The sequence below is a fragment of the Geospiza fortis genome, unplaced genomic scaffold (genome assembly GCF_000277835.1).
Source record: "Geospiza fortis unplaced genomic scaffold, GeoFor_1.0 scaffold408, whole genome shotgun sequence".
Classification (NCBI taxonomy): Eukaryota; Metazoa; Chordata; class Aves; order Passeriformes; family Thraupidae; genus Geospiza; species Geospiza fortis.
In genome coordinates this window covers 6,190,168-6,211,405 of record NW_005054330.1, presented here as the reverse complement: position 1 = coordinate 6,211,405, position 21,238 = coordinate 6,190,168, and the positions used below count along the sequence as shown (strand labels likewise).

At 43.8% G+C, this 21,238-nt stretch overlaps 1 long non-coding RNA gene across 1 annotated transcript; it reads left to right on the top strand.

Annotated features, from left to right (window-relative positions):
* The first annotated feature begins 66 nt into the window (after positions 1-66).
* Positions 67-10,801, top strand: LOC115947908. Its single transcript, XR_004081766.1, has 3 exons — positions 67-331; positions 6,031-6,150; positions 9,695-10,801. It is a non-coding gene; the product is annotated as an uncharacterized LOC115947908 (long non-coding RNA).
* Positions 10,802-21,238: the final 10,437 nt, after the last annotated feature.

The following is a 21,238-nucleotide window of genomic DNA, read 5'->3' as shown; positions in this document are numbered from 1 at the left end:
GCCGGGGGGCGGTGACAGAGACGCAGCGTGACAGGGACGCTCAGTTAGCTTGGAGGTGACCTCGGAGAGCGTCGCGTCCGTCCTATGACCGAACGTTACCGTGTCAGCCAGACCATGGCACTCAGTCTTTCCTTAAACACCTCCAGGGACGGTGATTGCACCTCCTCCCCGAGCAGCCCATTCCAATGTCTGATCACATTTTCTGTGGAGAAATTACTCCTGATGTCCAACCTTAACCTCCCCTGGTGCAGCTGGAGGCCGTTTTCTCCTGTCCTGTTGCTATTACCTGGGAGAAGAGGCCGATCCTCACCTGCCTACATCCTCCTGTCAGGTAGAGAGTGCTGAGTAGTTCAGAGAGAAAAGTCCTCGGGCTGTGGGGTCAGGGAGAGTGCTGGGGAGGTCCCAGGCATGAGGGGATCAAAGGGGCCCTCAAATGGTGCAGTTCTATTACCACCAATGTGTTTTTAATTACGTGGATTCCTGGGATGATTCTACTGAAATAATAACATCACTTGAATGAATACAAGATCTCCAGAAAAAAAATAATATGATAAATATCTAGGTTCTCTGTTAGTTCTTTATTGGGGCCTGGCTGTTTGACTTTTGGTGTAGGTGGACAGTACATTTATCAGCACTTAAAACCCCACAGCAAAATGAGAGGATTCCCATGGTCCATATAGAAACTGTTACAGTAAAAAAGCAAAGAAACTGAGCTTTTGGGAAGGATGATGGTAGGGTCTGGTCTGAGAGGAATGACATGAAGGAATTGTAGCTCTAAGGGGCTCGTGGGGAACAACTGGAAATGGGGATGAAGTCTGTCCTGAAGCTGAGTTTGGTAGCAGGTTCATTACAATCTGAGTGACACTGATTTAAAATGGGTCTGCCTTAGTCTTCATCATCCCAACAGCTGTGATTAATCTCTGTATGAGCTGTATCAGGAGTCTGGTGGGTCTGATTCACATCTTTAAATGTAAATTAGGAGTGACTGCTGGGAGACACAAAAGATTCCATAAGAATAATTTCTTCAGCTGAGGGAAGACAGGCAGGTATTGAAAGAAACCCAGATATTTTAAGAGTATTGTGAATAATGTTTTGATGTAGTTGTGTGAAATGTGTTTAACTCTTCAGTATGTGATGGTTGTTATCACTGTGATGATTGCAGTCCTCCTGACAGCACCTGTTTGTACAAAGCTGTGTGGAAAATGAGGGAACAGTCAGCTCTGGCTCTGCAGCTCTGTCTGAATTATTGACCCATGGCATGGGAAACCCTTTTGTACTCACCACTCTGCCTTGCAGAAAGAGTTTCAGGTGGGGTTTTCCCCCACCTGACCTGAGGGCCTAGAGCTTGATTCAGAAAATAGCTTATCACCTTTAAAAATGGCCTAAATCCCACATTTAGAGAAATTTTAATCAAGTACATTTTTATAAAAGATCCAGCGTCCCAGGAACTTTTTGAGGGCAGAAATGCTAAAGAGTTAGCTCTGAAAAGGGAGGGGAAAATGATATGATATGATATGATATGATATGATATGATATGATTAATATAATATAATATAATAATGTATGTATGTCTATGAAGTGGCAGTAGGCAGTCCCAGAGAGAAAGCTGAAAGCTGTTTCAGAGCAGTGGTGGGACAGGGGGAGGTCAGGCCAGAACTCCTGGAAGCTCCCTTGGCTGCCCAGTGCCAGTCTCGTGCTGGGTGTGCAGCAGTGCCGTGTGACACTTTGCATCGCGTCGCTGCTCTGTTTAGCACAATCTGAACGATTGCAGGGAGCTGGTGGAGGTGGAGTTCAGTAGAGTTGGCGCACTACAGTGGAAAGGATTTTTTGTAGTGCAAAAGCAAGCTCGGGTTTGCATGGACTGTGCACAGAAATGTTGTGGGAGCAGAAAGCTTTGGCTTTCAGGTAACAGCCCTAAATTTAGCGAGTTTAGTGGAAATCCATTCCACTCTGATTCCGAATCAAAGGCCACTTGCCAAAGACTTTCACTTCCTTCCCGTTACTTTTCCCAGCTGCAGCGGCGGGGGGCAGAGAGGGGGCAGGATCCAGCGGGAGTCGGGATGAGCTGGGCGGGAGCTGCCGCCCGGAGCAATGCCGGCCCGGCCCGCCTGGTGGCAAACTGCTTTCGCTGGAAGCGCCTCCGTTCAGCACGTCTGCGAACAACAAATGCGCTCTCTGGGACTGCAGGCTGTAATCTCATCCCCGTGCGTTTTCATTTTCAGGGCCCTGCTCATCCCTCTCGAATAGCAATATTGCCTCCATCAGATACTGTCTTAACAAACGCGGAGTTCGTGCTGCAGAGATAGCGTCTGTGTCTCAAACTCCACAGAGTTTCTGGGGGCAAAAGTTTTCTTCATCTTCTCCCTGTAGTCCTGGAATGGCAGAAATCAATATTCTGACATCTGTAAATCCTTTGTTCCCCTTTTCACCAAGGCTTTATCAGCATTGGGAGGGAGGGACGGGGGGAAGAGGGCGTTGAGAGAGCCATTGTCACTTCTCTCGGGAATGATCTGGAACTACTATGCAAATCTTCATTTGAAGACCCTGGGAACTGGGGGAGGGCTTTAGCTGCGAGCTCAGTGGGAGGGGAGCTCTGAATCCCTGCTCACACACTCCAGCCTAGTGCAAGGAGCTGGGAAGAGTCTTTTGAACGAGCAGAAGAGACATTTTGTGCTTTGTGCGCTCCTGTGAGGCTTTGCACTCTTTATGTCTCCTGTTTTGTGCCTTTTTTTCTGCCTACTTCTTCTAAATGTTTGCATAAGAATTGGGGGCGGGGGTGAGAGATCCAAGAGCTGCGATTAGCAGTGGTGAAATCAGAGGGGCGCAGGGTGCCGCACCTCTCCTGCCTCCCTCTCACACCCTAGGGTCTCCCACCAAGCAGTGGAGCAGCTGCAGTGCTTCTCACACACCTACATCCCGATTGCTGGCATTAGCATGTGGCACAGGCACAGATTCAGCAAAGCAAATGATTCAGCTGGTCAGGAGTAGTGGAGTAGAATAATTTGCAGTTCTGAAATTAATCACGTTGTAGCCAGGTCTTGTCTTACGGGGGCAAAGCCCCAGAGAGCAGAACCTGCTTTGTGACATCCTGTGGGCTGTCCTGGCTTGGCTCTGAGCTCCGTGTCGCCTGTTTTGTATTAGGGCAGGGTCGCACGGACTGCCAAGTTTCCTGAAAGTTATGTTGGGTCCTCCGTAGGCCTCCTGGAAGGGGAGATATCCTGGCCTGACTTCGTAGCCACATGGATGGACAGGAGAGTGGGGGAGGGACAATTCAGATGCATATCTAGGCATTTTTGTGTTTATAACTACTGTAAAGGTAGTCATAGTCCTTTTGATTTCCTGACCTTCATTTTCAGGTCATCTGTCTCATCGTTATGTTTTCAAACTTTAAGGGTTTAATGCTTCAGAAAACTAAAATTTACCTTTGGACAATGACAGCCCTGGAAAACCGAACACTACTCACCCTTTCCCGGACAGCTGAGAAGATGTGACCACTTAAAAATCTCATTTTCTGTGAAAACCATAGGAACTGAGCTCTGATTCTGTGTTCCCTCGCACGTGAAAGCCAAGCAGTGTAAACCACTGCTGTTTATCTTGCAAGTACTTTACTGCTTTGTGGGGGGAAAGTGCTCCACAAGCTTGGTCTCATATGCACAGCTGGGTCTGAGTCTGCTCTGGTTTTCCGTGTGTAACTCTAGCATGACTCAGCTGATGGGTGAACCCCTGGAATGGTGCTAGCTGGAGCCAGCCTGGACATGGCCTCTGGCTCCTGACAGTGCCCCCAGCACCTGTGCACGCTCCGTACCCATGCAGATGCTTTTCTCAGTGCACTTGTTTGCATGAGGGCTGGTGTGTGAATGCACATTCTTCTCACCCACGCCTCACATACGCATGCAAACACACATCCTCGAGTGCACACAGCCATTCCCTTTCTCTCATACACGTTCGTGCACATACACAGACCTTTTTGAAAGCTCCTGTTTTCATAAAGGTTTTATTTATAGGTCCTGCCTGGTTGTGAATGTGAAAGAGAGAAAGCCCCTCAGAGGGTTCCTTTCATGTGTAAATCAGCCTAGGCTGAGAGCATTGGGGTCACTGAGAGGAGGATTTCACTCTTAATTACTCAGAGAGAAAGCAGGCAGGGGACTTTCTCAAACTAATAGGGTTGTTCTCTGCTGGGGAAATCAGTCCGAGACGCCCAAATTTCTCTTGCATCAGACTTCGGGCTCTGATTCACAGGCCACTTCTGCCATTAGCAAGAGCTGTCTATGTGGCACTCGGAACAAACAGTTCAGCTTCCAAAACAGCTTACTTATTAAAGATGGTTATGTTCACTCTACTAATTGGGTGTTCTTTAGAGACCAAAGGAGGAGCTGATCTAGCTTGCTTTGTTTTTATGCTATTTTTATTGACAAAGATATTAGTCTGTGATACTTGTATCTGTGACTCCATCCTTAGTACTCTTTCAGACCTGGAAACTCACACTTCTCTGCCAAGTAGAAAAAGGCTGTCCAGATTAGTCCAGTGAGCAGGACTTTGAATTTGAATTTGAAACCAGCACTGGATTCCCAGTTCAGCCACCGAATGCCTTTGTATCCTTAGCTGTGGAATGGGTCAATCTCTCAGGAATGGGGCTGTTAAGAACAAAAGTCAATATGTACTGTGATACTCTTGGTAATAAGGCTGTGAATGCCAAGGTAAATGGGTGTGTCTGAAGAGATGTGTCTTTTTCCTGGGATGCAATACAAGCGTGGGAATTCCTCTGCTGAAGTAGAATTGTCCCCTTTCCTCTCTGGTCATAAAACTGAGTCTGGAAATCTACTGCAGAGGTGAGAACTCCCAGTCGCAAGACACTGAGTTGTCCAGAGGGACTTCAGGGCCTGCTTGGGCCACCACACACTAACAGAAAGTGTAGCTGTCAGCAGCTGCAGGGGAGAAATCTGTGTTAAGTGCATACTCATACAAGCATGTGAGTGTGCACTTACATGTTTTAACTTCACTTGACAAAATTTACACCTTCTCATCTGTACCTCCTTTCATATAGGGCCTCTGCTTTTCTGAACAGGAAATAAATGCATTGAGGGCTGAACATTCCCAGCCCATGCACAAATAGCCTCGTGGGAGCCTTGATTCAGGATTCTTGGAGCTGTCTTAGTTCAGCTTGCCTAGGAAGGTGGAGGGGTTTGTCTGGGAGCACCTGTTTGAAGATGCTGGCTCACAGTGGTGGGAGCCATGGGCAGATGAGGTCAGCAGTCTGAAGTATCTGAGAGGTCAGAGGGAAATGAATGGGTCATTTCTTTTGCAAATGAAGAGCTGCAGTCTGGAGCAGCCTCAGCAGAGCCCAGCATGTGGATCCAGACTGTTCCTTTTACGACCTGATGGAAATGGGGCCCAAAAGGACTTCCCTGATGGAGTTCTGTCTCCATTAAACAGCCTTTGTTATCTTTTCCTCCTGCAGCTGGGTATAGAACATGGATTGGGGGTTATCCTGACTACCAGCACGCTCAAGAGGATGAAGGTTTTATGGCTGCATACAAAACCTTGGGCTGCAGGATATCTTTTTTGCTGTCCAAGAGAAAAATCTTGGTTTAAGATGTAGAACACATGTATATTTCTGCTTTAATGCTCCTTTTTACCCAACCTACACTAAAATGAGTAAATCCAAGGGCTGCTTTAAAATAATGCACATAACTGACTAATGGATTAAAAGCTTGGATTCTGTTCTTCATTCTGGTGGTAAATTTTCAGTTACTCTGCAAAGCCCTATGAATGCCTATGCCTCACTTTTTCTGCAAAACACTGAAGAGATGTAGTGTTGCTCTTTGGGGTTTTTTTGTAACATCTTGAGGATTTGGATTTTATATTTTATATGTAGAAAATATCACTGTTAGCACTGTTTGTCAGTGAAATCTCTTTTAGTCTACTTTTATGCAACATTACTTTCTCTGAATTGTTGATTTAGAGTTAATTTTAATGTTATATAAATGATGTCAGTTCTCTCTTGCCATTTGCTATTTTGCTTCTTTGCAGACCACCAGGGAACTCCTTTAGCTGTGACATTGTAATGGGAGGTGGAGACACCTCGAGGAGAAGGTCGAGACAGACAACAGCAATTGCAGTCAATAACATCCTGACTTGCCTCGATTACAGGTTTGTGTGTGATCTGTGCATGCCATCTTTCCTATGTACAGGTATTGGCAATGAGGCAGGACGTGAAAATAACTGTCTCCTTTGTAGGAGCTCTAGGAGTAGCTTCCTATTATTATATTGTCTTTTCACAGCTTCAAATAGAGTAGGGCAAGGTGAGTGTTTTAAGGGAAGGCAGCTAAGGTTGGAGTCAATGTACTCAGGATTTTCCCTCACTGCTGTCATGTTACAGCCATGACAAGCAGCTAGAAGTTAGAACAGTCTTGGCACTGCCAGAACTTACAATAAAAGGAAACATGAACTTATGTTTAAATTTTACTTCTCAACCTCTGCTGTGCGTGAAGGGTTGTTTTTTATGGCTTTTATCTCTATTTTCCTTTAGAAACCTCAGAAGAACTGTACACCCTTCAAATCTGTGTTGATGTGTTTTAAATGTATGATATGGAGCACATCCACTCTCAGCAGGTTGCAGGAAGGGGCCATAAAATCATAACACATCTTTGGAGGGCTAAGCTTGTTCTTGATTTCCTAGAAGCATCAGCTGGGTTTACACCACTTGATGTAGGAAGAACTGCAGGACAAGATGAATGTTCCTGAGGTCTCAGAGACAATTTCATGTTTGGGGTAAGGCTGAGGTTAGCTGTGGAGCAGTACTGTCCAGGCAGTAATTTGACAGCAGATATGGGCACACAGTAGTGCAGGCTCTGAAAATCACAGAAGCCTGCTGAGTTATTGTGAGCTGGAGGAGCTTTTCTGTTTGTGGGCACATGGGTCTGCCTGCCTCACGTTGTGCAGACATAACTGAGACATAAAGGAGGCTGGCAAATTGTAGAACAGAGATAGAAGGGGGAACAGGGGGCTGAAGAAGAAAAGTTAAGAGTTCGTAGACAATGGGCTCAAGCCTCGTTGTGAATTCCTAGCAGGTTCTTGGTCTTTAAATGAAAACGTTTTTCAAGTAACATACTGATTTAATGTGGGAATTGGATAGATATCTGCAAAGGTTTTGTGGTGTGATTACAAGAGATTTAACAGAGAAAGCAGTTTTACTTTCTCCCAAGGTATGGATTCGTTCATGTACCAAAACTGTATAGGGCAGGCAGTATAGATTACAGCACACAAAGTGAGGCACACATGATACATGTAATGTTTTTCCAGATTTGGACTGATTGTAAATAAGGCATGTAATGTGATTTCCTTCTGGTAGTATCTAACCATACCATCAACAGCATTGGTGAATTATCCAGGGCCTTGCATCAGCTGCACTTTGCTACACCTGGCTGGTGGTCTGTGTCCCCTGTGTCACAGACCCACTCCTCTGTTACCTGGGCAATGCACCTGACATTTCCATCCTGAGCAGCACCTTTCTTGGACCCTTCATTATGTCCTGGCACTGCACTGGGACCTCAGTGTCACCATGTAGTGCCTTGGCTGTACTCAGCAGTGGCTGTGATCAAGCTGCATGTCTGTGCTGTGCCTGTCACCAAAGTGCTGGGACAGATGCATTCCACAGAGCACAGCCAGCAGCTCTGTCTGGGCTCTGTGTAAGCCCCTTTTGGTGCCTTTCAGGAATCTAACAGGCTTGGTAGGCAGTCTCACTACCACACCTCTAGCTGATCCACAGGCTTGTAGTATTTTTAGATTGGACCCTCTTTTCAAATTTGGTTTTGTTTCTTTGTTTTGGTTTTTTAACTTTCAAAAACTTTTTCTCAGACCCTGAACCATTCCTATGCTGGTGCCTTGTGAGTTAGTAAGGACTCACAAGTTTTTGGTAGATGTGTGCAGAAAGTAGCTACAGGGTTGGTCATTCCTGTAAATCATTGGACTCTTCATAAATTTAATTCTGGGCTTTTCCTTAAAAGCCCTCTCCCAAAGTGGACACAAGACAATGGACACCAGCAGGCACAGCTCCCAGTGACTAGGATATTGTCACATATCCAAAAGCCTGGTGGGAGGAGCAGACATTAGGTCTGAATTCATCCTGGCAGGGGGATTTGGCTGAGAGAGAAGGAAAAGAAGGTCAAAGGCAGCTCCAAGGAAACGGCTTTGGTTTAAAATGTTTCATTAGAGTTTTCACACTGGAAATATAAAGTACAAGAATACAATTACTTGGCAGAGAAGCCACATTTAGTAACAGTCCTGTATACTTTCAGTGCTCTATATGGAAGGGCACACAATATATCCCTGGCTACCTCAGTAAATTTATGGGTTTCTCTTCATAAATGTGGGTTTTTCCAAAATATTTTACATAATTTGGAAGGTTTTTTTAATCAATGTTGATAAAATATGTTATTTTTTCAGTAGATCATTGCTCTCTACTCTATCCATGTAAACTTTGCAGGGCAGACTGGCTTTTATCTGAGCAGTGTATCAGTGTCAATGCAGCTGGGAACACTTTGGGGATGCTCACCTCATGTTTTTTCCCTTCCCTTCTTTGATTTTTCCCAGTGTAACTCAATAAAGTAATCACAGACACCTTTTTCCAAAGGGTTAGTCTTTCCTTATTGATTCCAGAAGTTGTCTTTTTACAGACAGTTGTTATCTGCCACTTGGGTTTTGTTGCCTCAGGAAGTTTCACCTGTCCCTGCAGGCAGGGTTGGGAGTTTGGACTGATGCAGATACCTACAAGACCTGCCAGTGCAGGGCCATGGCAGATGTCATCTGTGAGGAGGTAGGAAGTGGGGTACCAGTATGTCTTGTCTGAGTTCTTCTTTTGGGACATAGTTTCACCAAAGAGCTGAGCAACTGAAATGTCACAGAGGAATATATGGTGTGAGTGACTTTTTTGTGGGAAGCCAGGATTAGTTTACATTTGCATTTCTTCTGGTTTAAGTTATAAGCTAAAAATGTGGAAAGGCTTTGTCATTACATCTCAGTGGCAGTTTTCTTTATTTTGGCCTAGAAAGAAGGGTTTCCCAACAGACTGGCAAAACACAAGCACACATACAGTGCCCTGCAAAGGTACTTCCTTACCAGACCCTGAAACAGTTGAAGTACAGATTGTCTGTCTTGCACACTGCTAACCTCTGTGGCATATTTGTACCCAGGTTCCTTTGTCAGCACCTGGAATAATTTTTATGTTCTCCCCTGGCTGTGCTGGGCAGTGTGCTGACAGGGTCCGAGTGCACCAGCTGATTCTGCAACCTCCTACCCCTGTCCTACAGGTTTGGCTGCCTGTGTTTGAGGTCTGTCATGATACAGTGGAATGTAATCTGGGATCAGAGTGCTGTGAGAAGAGCTGTCTGCCAAAGGGCTGGGAGAAGCCAGCTGGGGCCTCCCCAGTTGCATTGGGAGCCGTGGCACAGAGCTGCCCTTGTCCTCAGTCCTCATGTGGGGTGGGCTGTAAGGCTGTGGCTGATCCTGACTTGACTTCCTGGCTTTGCTTCAGACCTGGCACTTCATCCCTGTGGGCTCACTGATCTCCTGGCTCTATGTGGTCGCTGTCACCAGACCTACTCTGCTCTTCTTGCTTGGTCACTGTGTCTGTGTGTCCCTTTACCCGAGGTCCCTGCTGTCCTCACTGCCAACCCTGCTCACCTTTGCTCCTCAGGCTCCTCAATCTCTTCTGCAGCTGCTGCTCTGCCCCGCTCCCGGCATGGACCACAGCACCTCCGTGTGTCTGAGACTCCTGGAGGGGATGGGCACTGATATGGGAGACATTATTGCAATGACAAGAAGGAAGATACGGCATTAGCTTTGCCTCCCTTCAGCTACCTGAAAAGCCGAAGCGAAATCCAGGTCTGTCAGCCCGAGCCCGGAGAGCAGCCGGCAGGAGGAGCTCGCCGGACGCGCCGCTGGATCGTTCCCAGGCACTCACAGACGCGTTTCAAGGGCATCGCGTTAGATCTGCCTTCTTGGGACTTTCTTGCAGACAAACCACCAAGAGCAGAAGGCAGAGCAAGCTTCGTGGTATTGCAACCGAGCAGCCCCAGTGATTTATATTGAACGTGTTTTAGACTTTTCTCAGCTTGTTTCTCCCACCATCATGCTTTTACCTGTCATTATATTAGATACTTAAGGTGTTCAGGAAGATATTGAGGATGCCTTTTAGTCCCTAGAAGCGGCCAAGTGTTTTATTTTCCAAGAAAGTTAGTGTAAGATTTCTTGGACAGCATCCTAACCACGGAGTAAAGAATTCAAAAACAATGTTTATCTTAGCATAGGAAGATATCCTCCCGGAGTCCTCATGACCTCTGAGGGGACCTGCAAGCAAAAAGCTCTGAAATGTATCAGTACCACTCTGAGTATTGGCTTGACAAAGTTATTCAAGCAGTTCTGCCTCCTTGTATACAGTTCACCTTTGTCCTCTGTGAGAAGCGGGCACAGAGGACAGTAGTAGCTCTTTTGCACAACACAGTGTTCTCATTATTTAGGTGCAAAGTGTCACTCTGCTTCTTAGGGCCAGTCCTGCAGCCCTAAATTTCACAACCCCCATGGTCGTGCCTCTGCACCACCTTTAAAAATAATTAAGAAAATTTTTTTTAAGTTGGTGAATTCTTTGCTTTTGTAAGTCTGTCCCCCATTTAGTTACTAAATGGGAGCTGGGTGCCTTCTGGTCCTGAATGTTGCTGTAATAATTATTTTGATTCTGAATGTGCCAGAAACTATTCTAATGCATATCAGTGTAAATTAAGTCAATAGAGATTCTTCAAATTTATCCTGGTGTTCAAGAGAATGGAATTCATGCACTTCAATTTACAGCTTATTAAGTGATCAGAATTAATGAACTCGCAATGACCTTTTCTGTTCTTGTTTACACGTTTTCTTCCTATTCACTCATAATGTACATGATTTAGAAAACGCAGAGAGTTGAAAAGGCAGCGTGTGGGTCAGATATGTCCCATGGAGCACAGCATTGTGCTTCAGGCTTTAATCATATTTTCAAAGCTGCACTGTAGAAATGGCACCTCTGTTGATGCTCAGAAGCCCAGCTTGATTTTTAGAACCCTGTCTGCATTCTGAAAGCTAGAAAAACATTTGTACTAAGGAACAGGGAAGGTGTTCTTCAAAGTCAGTGAAGTTTAATAGATGCTGAACAATTCCTCCTTTTTTTGAGAATTGTTTTTCAGTGTAGTACCATATTTCAGCCTGGAGGTTGGACATAATACAAACCATTGGATCCATCTTTCCTTTTATTCTGAGATTTGGAAATCACTTGGGATGTCACCAAGAAAACCTCACATAAACCCTCTTTTTCCAAAGACCAACTGAATGATATTGCACTGTCATTCAGCTCAGTGTTTGAATGATGAAAATTTCCCTTTGATTTTCATTATGTCTAAGGCTAAACTTGTGAGGCTGTGTGCCCATCTGGTCATTGTTTCTCTCTGACTTCATGGTATAGGATGACTTCTAAATGCTACATCTGATCAACTACAACAATTTCAGTGACTCTCTGTCATTACTATGAGAGAGAACACCACTAATTTGTGGAAATACTAGGAGATCAAAAAGAGAGAATTGTGAAGCAGCAATGATTTAGATACCACTGCACTTGAAGGTGTGAAGCAACTGGGTGATAGCTCTTGCATACAAATATCTTTATCTCATCTCTGTCTATTGTTCTAGAAAAGTTACGTGAGCACACAGAAGATCTGTCACCAGATAAATACAGGGCTTGTACCCAAAGTTAGAAGGAAAAAAAAACCCTGATGTGAGGGAGTTAAGGGTGCTCTGCTAGAGGAGTAATGTACACACGCACAGGAACGCTGACAGTGACATTTAGAGAACCCATTTACTCGGGGAGTGGAGGTAGATGGGGCATTAAAATGCTATTGTAAGAGAGAATACGGGATTCCTGAAGAGGAAAACGCTGCTATCACAGCAACACATACACAGCCTGCTTGAGGGCATGCACGTGCCCCAGACATTGCCAGGGGAGCTGAGAAGCTTGGGAAGGTGGCATATGAGGCACATGTACAGGGGGGTGTGAGGCTTATGGAATAAATCCCTGTATGGGAGAGCAAAGTCTTCGAGGGAATGGCTGTAAATAATAAACTGCCCAGAAGAAATGAGAAATAGAGGGCAGGCAGCCACCTCACCCTGAACAACTCTGCTGATGGCTGTGGAGAGTGAGGAGGACCATGGCAGCGGATGGGAAAGAGGTTTCAAGCCATGTGGGCTGGTTCTGGCCGTGTATGACTTGCTAGAAACCAGAGAAACTGGTGAGTAACCCAAGCAGGCACACGTGGAGCCCAGGGGTGGACAGAGCTCCCAGGAGAGCCACACAAGTCCCTGACCCTGAATGTGGTCCCTGCAGAGAGCAGGAGCTGCTCCCCTCTGTGCTGGGGCAGAGGTGGTGCCTCTCAGGGGCTACCGGGCACTCCCTGTGCCTGAAGGTGCCATGCAGAGACAGGTAGCCCCTGGAAGTTGATGTATTCCTAATTTTTTACCTCTTTTGGCTTATGTACTTGCATACCAATGTTAAAAGATGAGAGAGACCCTCAAAGGCAAGAGTAGAGAAGTGACACAGTACTCACTGAGGATTTGTAAAAACGGGCTGAGGAGACCCTATGGTTGCATCCAAGGAAGGCAAGGCATGCTGGATTCACAGGACTCAGCTTTAAGTACAACTGACATAAAATTCCAGTTGAAAAACAAATGTGTCTTAATATGAGTTTCAAGTACTGCTCTTTTTTCTGAATTTCTTAGCTTTTTTCTTCTTCCCTTCTTAGTGCTGAGTATTCAAGCCCTCAAGACAACAACTTAATCACAGTGAGTATTTCCAAGTCCTGTTTCTTTAAAAAGTTCATAAAACTTGTCACAGTACCCTAGTAAAGCTCTTTCTGCTATGCTATCTAATCCAAAGTAGTTTGTATCAGATTTATGTTCTGGCAGCTCTGTGATAAACTTGGACTCTACCACACTGCAAACACAAAAGATTACTTAAACTTGTTGTTATTGAATTTGAAGGACTCTTTTGTTTCATGGATCCACACCCTCGTACCAAGCCTGTGGTCCCCAATGGCTCTGTACCTTATACATTTACAAATTTAGGCAAACTGGAATGAAGACATTTCCAGCAGTGACAATTTATTATTTTGATAGATTTAGCATGTTCTTTTTGTTAAAGTTGTGCATGTAAAAAAACACTGTAGGAGATATAAAGTATTGGAGAATTCAGTGAGGTTAGGTATTTTGACCAAAGGGTCCTTGAGATGTGAAACTCAGGTTTTCCCTCTCTCACTTAAGTCTCCTTAAACCTGATGTCTCAATTCATAAGGCTGCCGTGAAACTTTGGATCAACCTGGTAAAGTTCCTAGAGAAAAACAGTTATGCAGAAAATTAGCCGACTGTTGATTCCCCTGGTGTGAGGCCTTGCAAACTTGAGCCTGAAAACATAAAAGACTGAAACTGATGTCAGTCACACCCTCAACACAAAGATTATAGGTGTAACCAGAGGAGGAATTCATCACAAAATCTCTCTGATCTGAAGTCAAGCAGAGCTTTGGAACCAGCTGCCAAATACCCAAGGCCAGAGAGAGACCTCTCATCCCAGGGCCAGTTCATCACCTGTATTATCCGAGGCTCAAAGCTTGTTCTATCCCTAGTTTGTGGAAAGAGGAAAGCTTACTGACATCCTTTGCAAAAATGTTTTATTTGTGTGTTGTGTTTGGTGGGTTTTTTGGGTTTGGTTTTGGTTTGTTGTTGACTGAATTTAACATTTTTTATGTTAAAATTAGTCAACATTTTGCTGAAGGAATAATGATTTTTTTACTATGAGGAGAAAAAGGTATTTACTGTCTCCCCACTTCCAAGTGAGAAGTTCACCTTATAACAGCAGATGTACCTTGGGGTTGCAACTAACAGTGATTAGCATCTCTAATAGTACAATGGTCTCTACTGTCTGACTGCCCCTGGAGCAAAAAATCAGTTCAATCATTTATAATTCATCTTTAAATGACTTGTCTTGAAAAGGCTGTATGTTACTGGTGTACGACCGTGCAATCTGGTGTTTATGTTGTTTCTCTACTCATCACCATCACTATTTTACTTGTTTGTTGCCTGATTGCACTGACATTTGTAAGATATTAATGAAATTTGGGGGTTTTCTTATAATGTTATGTCCCATACTGTTCATGACTAGATCAGTGGGACTCTGGTGCAGGTCACTCTGCATTACTCTGAGAGCTGCTGGAAGTCCAGGTGTGCACAGGCAGCAGGGACAGGCAGAGGACACAGTGAACTTCTCTGCTGGATTTTGGTTTCCAGCCCCGTGCTCTGTGCTGTTGTGTTGTGCTGTGAGAATCCTTCAGTTCTTCTTCCCTTTGGGTCTTTAATGCTAGCAGATGGAAATCCAGCTCAACTTTCAAAAACTCTGAATAATTTATTAAGAACAAAATTGTTGGGTCTGAGAGCTGGTTCCTTTCTCTTTTTCTTTCTCCTTTTCTCTCTGCAAACTGCCTTTCAAAACCAAAGTTTCTAATTACAGGTCAGGGAGGCAGGTTTAATCACACAGCAGAGCCCTTGATGCAGCATTAGAGAGTGTTATTTATACACCTGAATTAATAGGGATGCAGCATTTCAGTTGAGAAGAATAAGGTGGTTTTCAATTTCACTCTTTTTATGTGAAACAAACCACATCAGATTCACTGAGCTTTTTGACCTAAATTATTGGGATTCTGAGTAACTAGCAAGTAGCTGCTGTGCAGAGCTAGGGAAAAAAAAAGCAAGAATAGACAGAGAACTGCTTACATAGCAGAGGAACAACAGAAGCAGGATGTATTGGAAAAAGCTGTATTGGAATGGAAAGAGCCATTGGGAAAACTGAAAGGGTAGAAATGCACATATGCAATTGTCTGTACCAAGGAAAACTTTTGGAGAGTGGTGGCATCCACAGAAACTGAAGGGCAATGTCAGTCTCTTGGCACACACTTACATACCTCAAAATATTATGGTACTTTTAGGGCCAAGAATAGGAGAGATGGAGGTGAAGCACGTGAGGGGTTGCAGGGAATGGGATCCCTACCCCCTCACCTCACTTACAGTCACCAGCAGCTTTTGCAGGAGGTATTTGTTCTGTAGTACTGGAAGGAAGTGGGGAATCCCAAACAGAATTGTTCATGCTGTGCTGGGAGCTCCAGTGTGACTGTTTTACAGCAGCACAGAGATCCATTTTCCCTGCTAGTTTGGATATGAAACTCACATTCACTGTGGACTTTCATCCAGCTTTATCCCTGTGTCTAACTTGTATATTTTGGCTTCCTGCTTGGTTTCTGCTTAGAAAGTCCACAAAAATTTGTAGCAGCTTTCTGGACAATTTTGTTTTCAGGACAAAAAGTTGGGCTCCTGTGCCTATGCATCTGATTCTTTCAGCTGTGGAATACACTGAGATCCTGATTGGCATTGTTTGTGCTCTGAGGTAGGCTTGTGTATCTCCCACTTGGCAGCTGTGTTGGGCCCCATGATGGGCAAGGGGGTCTCCAACACCAGGCTTTTCCTTCTGGCAGCAGTTTTGGTTGTGGTTCACCTGTGGTGACTGTGAGGCACCTCTCCCACAGTATGCCCTGCAATACCAAAATATCTGCCACATAAAAATCCCAAAGTGACGGAGAGGGAGAGTTGCTATGCTTTGAAATAGCTAAAATGCAGGTTCTGTGGGTATGGAGCTGAGAACAGCAGCAAGGATACCAGATCTTATGCTCAGTATGTGAGACTTGGCATGGCCTTGAACTCCTAGAAGCTGCATTTTGCTGTGAGTGGTGGATTCCTAGAAACTGTACCCAGCAGCCTCTAAGCTTAGCTAAGAGACAGATGTATGCAACACAGTCAGTACCTATATGATATATTACTTAAGGAAAAAAAGGTTATCTACTTATGTAAATTTACATTCACTCCCAAGATAATTTTTTGTTTGGTATACTTAGACTGTGAACCCTGTCCTCATGTATGTCTGCAAATCATTACCACAGTGCTGGAGCAGTGTGTGTGGGGAATAGGAACTGATTCACCATGTCCAGAGCATCACAGTGCCCTGGCCACTGAATCTCTCAGAGTATGTCTCCAGCAGTGTGTCAGGATCCAAAACTGGGCTGCAGGCTGGATGGAAACTCCGTGGCAGAAAAGAGGTCAGAAGCCTGAGAGAACAGGCAAAAGGGAAGTGCTCAGCAGACAAAGATGAAAACACTGTTCCCCTGGACACAGTGGGAGCAGCCAGCTATGCTTCCCAGGCTTTGCATTGCCAACAGGAGCTTTTCTGCCAGGCTGCCAGGGAGGAGGATGTGAGGTCTGTGTGTGTGCCCTCCCTGTGACATCCCTGTTATTACTGTCACTTGCAGGTGGCTGACACCCGCCATGACAGAGGCAACTAAGGGTTTGGTGTTGTGCTGTACACCAAAGACAACTTGTCTCATGTGATAGTCAGGCTGCTCTGCCTGTGGGAGGAGATTTAGCGAGCACTGCTGCTTTTTGGTGTGTATTTGGCTTTTCTTCCCCAAAAATAGCTACCTGTTGAAGTGTGAGTATTTCAGAAGGAGAGAGGATTAGCAGTGGTGACATGGATGGTCATATTTCAGGGCAAACACCTGTAAATCAGTCTAAGCCTGTAAGTAGCAACCGATTAAACTGAGTTCACCTCAGCAGCATTGGCCCTGTATCTGCTTGAGAAGGCTGGATCCAGTTACCCAGCCCTCAGAGTACAGCTGCTGCTCCAAGCTCAGCCTTTCCCCATCTTCTGTACCACTGCAAATGGAGCAGCTAAGGATGTTAACAGCTGACAAGACAAAACACATTAAAGAGGTGATGACATCTTTTTAATACATCATCTGTATTTCTACTTCTCTCTTATCCCATTTCTGGCCCCTCTTGGAGCTCTGAAATGCTTTTCTTTCTTGTTTTGTTTTTATGGGTTTTTTAGTAGAGAAATTCTGTTAACATTAGAGATGTTAGATGGAGTCTTCCTGTGCTGTCCCTTCTGTTCTGCAGAAAAGCTGCCAGCAGGGATGTGTTGCCTGGTTTGCTAGAGGGGAAGCACACAGCTGTTGTATTATCCCATGCCCTTTCCAACCTGCAGGTGTGCAATGAGAAATCAGAATATTAATTTGAATCCTCTGTTCTTGCCACTGGTTTCTGGGTTTTCAAAAAGGACTTGACCATGTGGAATTTCTGAACGAACTGCTTCAAACTCCCTTTTTTTAATGAACTTTGCATAACAAAGTGCTAGGAACACTTTTCCTATAGATATATGGCTTAACCACAAAGTATTAAAAGTTCCTTTGTAAACAAACATTCTGTACCTGTGACCTGGCAGTGAAAATGTTACAGGGTCACAAAACTCAATCCAGTTCTCTCAGCAACTTCCAGACTGATTTCTGATATTACAGTATTTTGTTCTTGGGTTCCACTGTTCCATTATCTTAGGAAACAACAACCACCTCACCCAGGCTCTGAAGTCATGTGAGATCTTTGTCTAGTTTGTATGTGCAATTGAGATTGCATAAGGAAAGTATCCTTGTTTTTACTGATATTTAAATATTCTGTTAGTCTCCTTTTTGTATATACGTGTATATATATATCCTTTTTGTATATTATGTATATATGTATACATATATATATGCACTTTTATATAATTAAATTTATATAACTTATAATCGATGATGAATCTACAAAGTTCTTAGGAGTCACTACTTCTTCAGGTCAGTTACATACACCCTTCTCCTAAGAAAATTAAAAATAGGCATTCAAAAAAATTTGCATCCAAAGAATTCAAAGTGAATATCATCCTTTGTTTACAGATTCAGAAAGTAAAATTTCAGCAAGGATTTATACGTATGAGAGAAATATAGGAGTCAAATGTTATATAAGGATGTTTCTGTAAATATGTATCCAGTGTTTTCAGTAACTGTTCAGAGATCCTTCTGGCTTTGGAGTTTGGGAATTACTGAGAACAATCCATGTGCCTCTGAGATGCTGCATTCATCCCTTCAGGACTGTGCTGATAGTCACTTTCCTTGCTCAAACACCTTGCCCTAGTTTCCTTCCAAGAATTAAGAGTGTTAATTTCTTAAGAAACTTCTGCTAATTGTAATGTAAGCAGTCTGGGGAGAGGGGTAGACTCAGCTGTATCAGAAAGAAGATCCAGTTCTGCTTGTACAGAATAATGAAGATTTGGCTGTGTCAAAACCCTGTTCCCAAATTTTCTCTGGTGTTTTTGGGAAAGACTGCACTGCTGTGGGAAGCACTGTTGGCCTGGGTGAGTTGCTGGCATAAAGCTGTTGATAAAAAATGCACTCTGTGCCATTGCCTGGGTAAAGAACATTTCATTTTCTAGTGGGCATGAGGAGTTGTCAGTGTCATTGAAATTTTGTAGCTCTGAATAGTTGCTGTAAATTTCATCTGGGCAATATCCCCAATTGTGTTAGATATAATTACATTCAAAGTTCTTTTTAATCATTTATTTGGAACATGTCCCAAGATTCAGCAGTTTTGGACTGGGACAGAAATTGAATTATTTATTATCAATTAGAGGTTGTCAGAGCCTTTGACACCACGTTGAGCTGGCATTGTTTGGTATCTGTATTAATGATCGTATAGATAAAAGCATGAAATTATTGGTTGGAAAGCTTTTATTCTAGGCTGAGAAGGCTAGTTTGCATACTTGGCTGGATGCTTCCTTACACTCACTGTCATTATGGCTCTGTTTAATCAAGTAAACGTTGCCTGTGGAATTGCTTGCCCATAAATTGATGAATTGAGTGTAAGAATAATTCCCCCTAGATTGAACCCAGTTGTGACTTCCCTTGCCATCCCAGCCCAGCATATTTAGACTCTTCTCCTTTGGCTGTGGTCTGGTACAGACCCTGGAACAATCTTTGTCACATCTGTTCTTTTCTTAGAAGAGCAATTTATTGATGGCTGCTGGTGCTATGGCAATGCTGGGTGCTGAGCCTTTGTTCCCCCAGGTGAGGGGATGGAGCCCACAACCTCACAGGTGTTCCTGGCCTCTCACAGCTCTCTTGTGCACCCTTCTCTCATCCATGTCAGTCTTAACAATAATTTTTCTTATTTTGCTTTGGCACTTTGCAAGAAGCCTCAGCTTAAGAGGGAGATCACATTACAGAGGAGCATAGCGTGCTCCCAGAAACATCACTGCAGAAAGGGAAAGTGTCATGGAATCAGAGGAAAGGAGCATGGAGAAGATGTCACTTGTCTCCTTGAGTGGCTAAGGAGAGAGGATGCTCATGTGAAATTGTCTCATCCCCATATCTTCTCAATTTTGTTGCCAAGGTTAGTATAGCCTTAGTGGGAAAAAGAAGGGGGGGAATCCCTTCTGAGGACATACTTGCACCATTTTTTGTAGCAAATAAGTTTTTTTTTTCTGCCTGCACTCTGAGCTGCTGGAAGCTGTGTGCATTAGCCCTGTACTGAGACTGATCCAGCATATTACAGGATGTGATTTGAACAAGGTTATAAGAAGTTACATGCTAGATCTGCAGAGAGAGTGGGAACTTTTCATATAACAACAAAAATTCCATCATTCCCTCACCAGTTCTACTCCCCATTGGAGTCAGTTTCCAGTGTCTTCTGAGAATTCCAGTTTCTTGAAATTTATGTAAATTTCTCAGTGGGATCACTGATCTGGGGTTTTTCTTCTTCTGGTTTTCTTTTTCCTGCTTCACAACACACTTATCAAAAGCAGAGTTGTCCTAATGTCACAAGGAAATTTTTTGCATACACAACTTTTCCACTTATTTCATTGCAGTAAAGGAAACTGGGACTAGAAAAAGAGAGAAGTTCTCATTTTACTGGGAAATTTTGAGATTTCAAAATCATTCTAGAGTATATTACATTTTAGATCAAGCTTTCTTACAAAATTAAACTCTGGAAACATTGTCTTCTTTTGATCAGAGCAGTTCCCCTGATTTAAGTGTCTTTAAACTGAAAAAATAAGTCTAGCTTTTTATATAATTTTATATATTTTTTTATTTTGGAAAGTTTTCCTCAAATATGTGCAGTACACAGAAAATGCCAAAATAGGCCTTTTTGACATTATTTAAATACCACATTAATTTTGTTAAACAGAGAAATCATAAATTTTTTCAAAACAGTTGTGCTTCAACAAACAAATTTTTTCCTTTAGCATTCATCCAGGCACAAACACTCATTATCTCGGCAAATATTTTAATACTATGTAACTCTCATTCTTTTCAAATTGGTGACTGTGTGTTAAGAAGTTCTTCTTCCAGTGATCTCACTTGGAAAAGCCGAGGCTGCCTGTATCCAACCTCTCAGGTCAGTACTCACTTCCACAAAGGAAAGTATGCAACTGGAATTCCTGCAACAGACCTCTCTTGCAATATGTGCTCTGTATCAAAGACGCTATTTCTCAAGGAAAAAATAAAACAAAACAAAACAAAACCCAAGCCAACCAAAGCCCAGCCCATAACAACGAATTAACAAAAGTAAAGCCACTTTTGTTATAAATCAGTTTTTGTCTTGACTTGCAGAAGGTGCAATGGCTCCTTCATCTGCTCAAATCCTACTTTGAAGAAAAAAGTGGAAATGGAGAATGTGGCCTGTCGAGCTGCAGTGTAATGCCCCTCAAACGCTACGAGCAGCCCTTCTTTCACAATCTGGTAGTGATGTTTCTGTCTCCCCTCCTCCCTCTCCAGAAGCTGACAAGCAGCAGCAACTCTCAACTGAGGCAGACTTGGGAAATGACTAATTAAACAATGATTGCAGGATTGCTTCCTGCCCTGGGTATCAGACCACAAGGGTGAAGCTTCATAAAGATGGAGTGAGTGCAGGAAGCGGTGCTGTGCATACTTCCACAATGGGGGCATTATGGAGACATGCCCCGGAGGCTGCCGGAGACCTCGCTGAATGGATCCTGATACCATCGGGGAATGGAGTACCTGCTAGTTCAAAGCGAGCCTGAATGCAGGTTTTAATCCTTTCTGACAATTGTTGAGAGGAAATGGCCTTTCCTCTGACCTTATCGTTGTAAACAACAACTAGTCATCAGGTTTGTCCTGCCGGGGGAATAGTCAAGGTCTATGCAAGGATTTGACTTCATATTTTTTTCTTCTCTGATTACAATGGTTTAATTCTCTAGACCTGAAATGCATTCTCACCCCTTAATATACTGACTTCATGT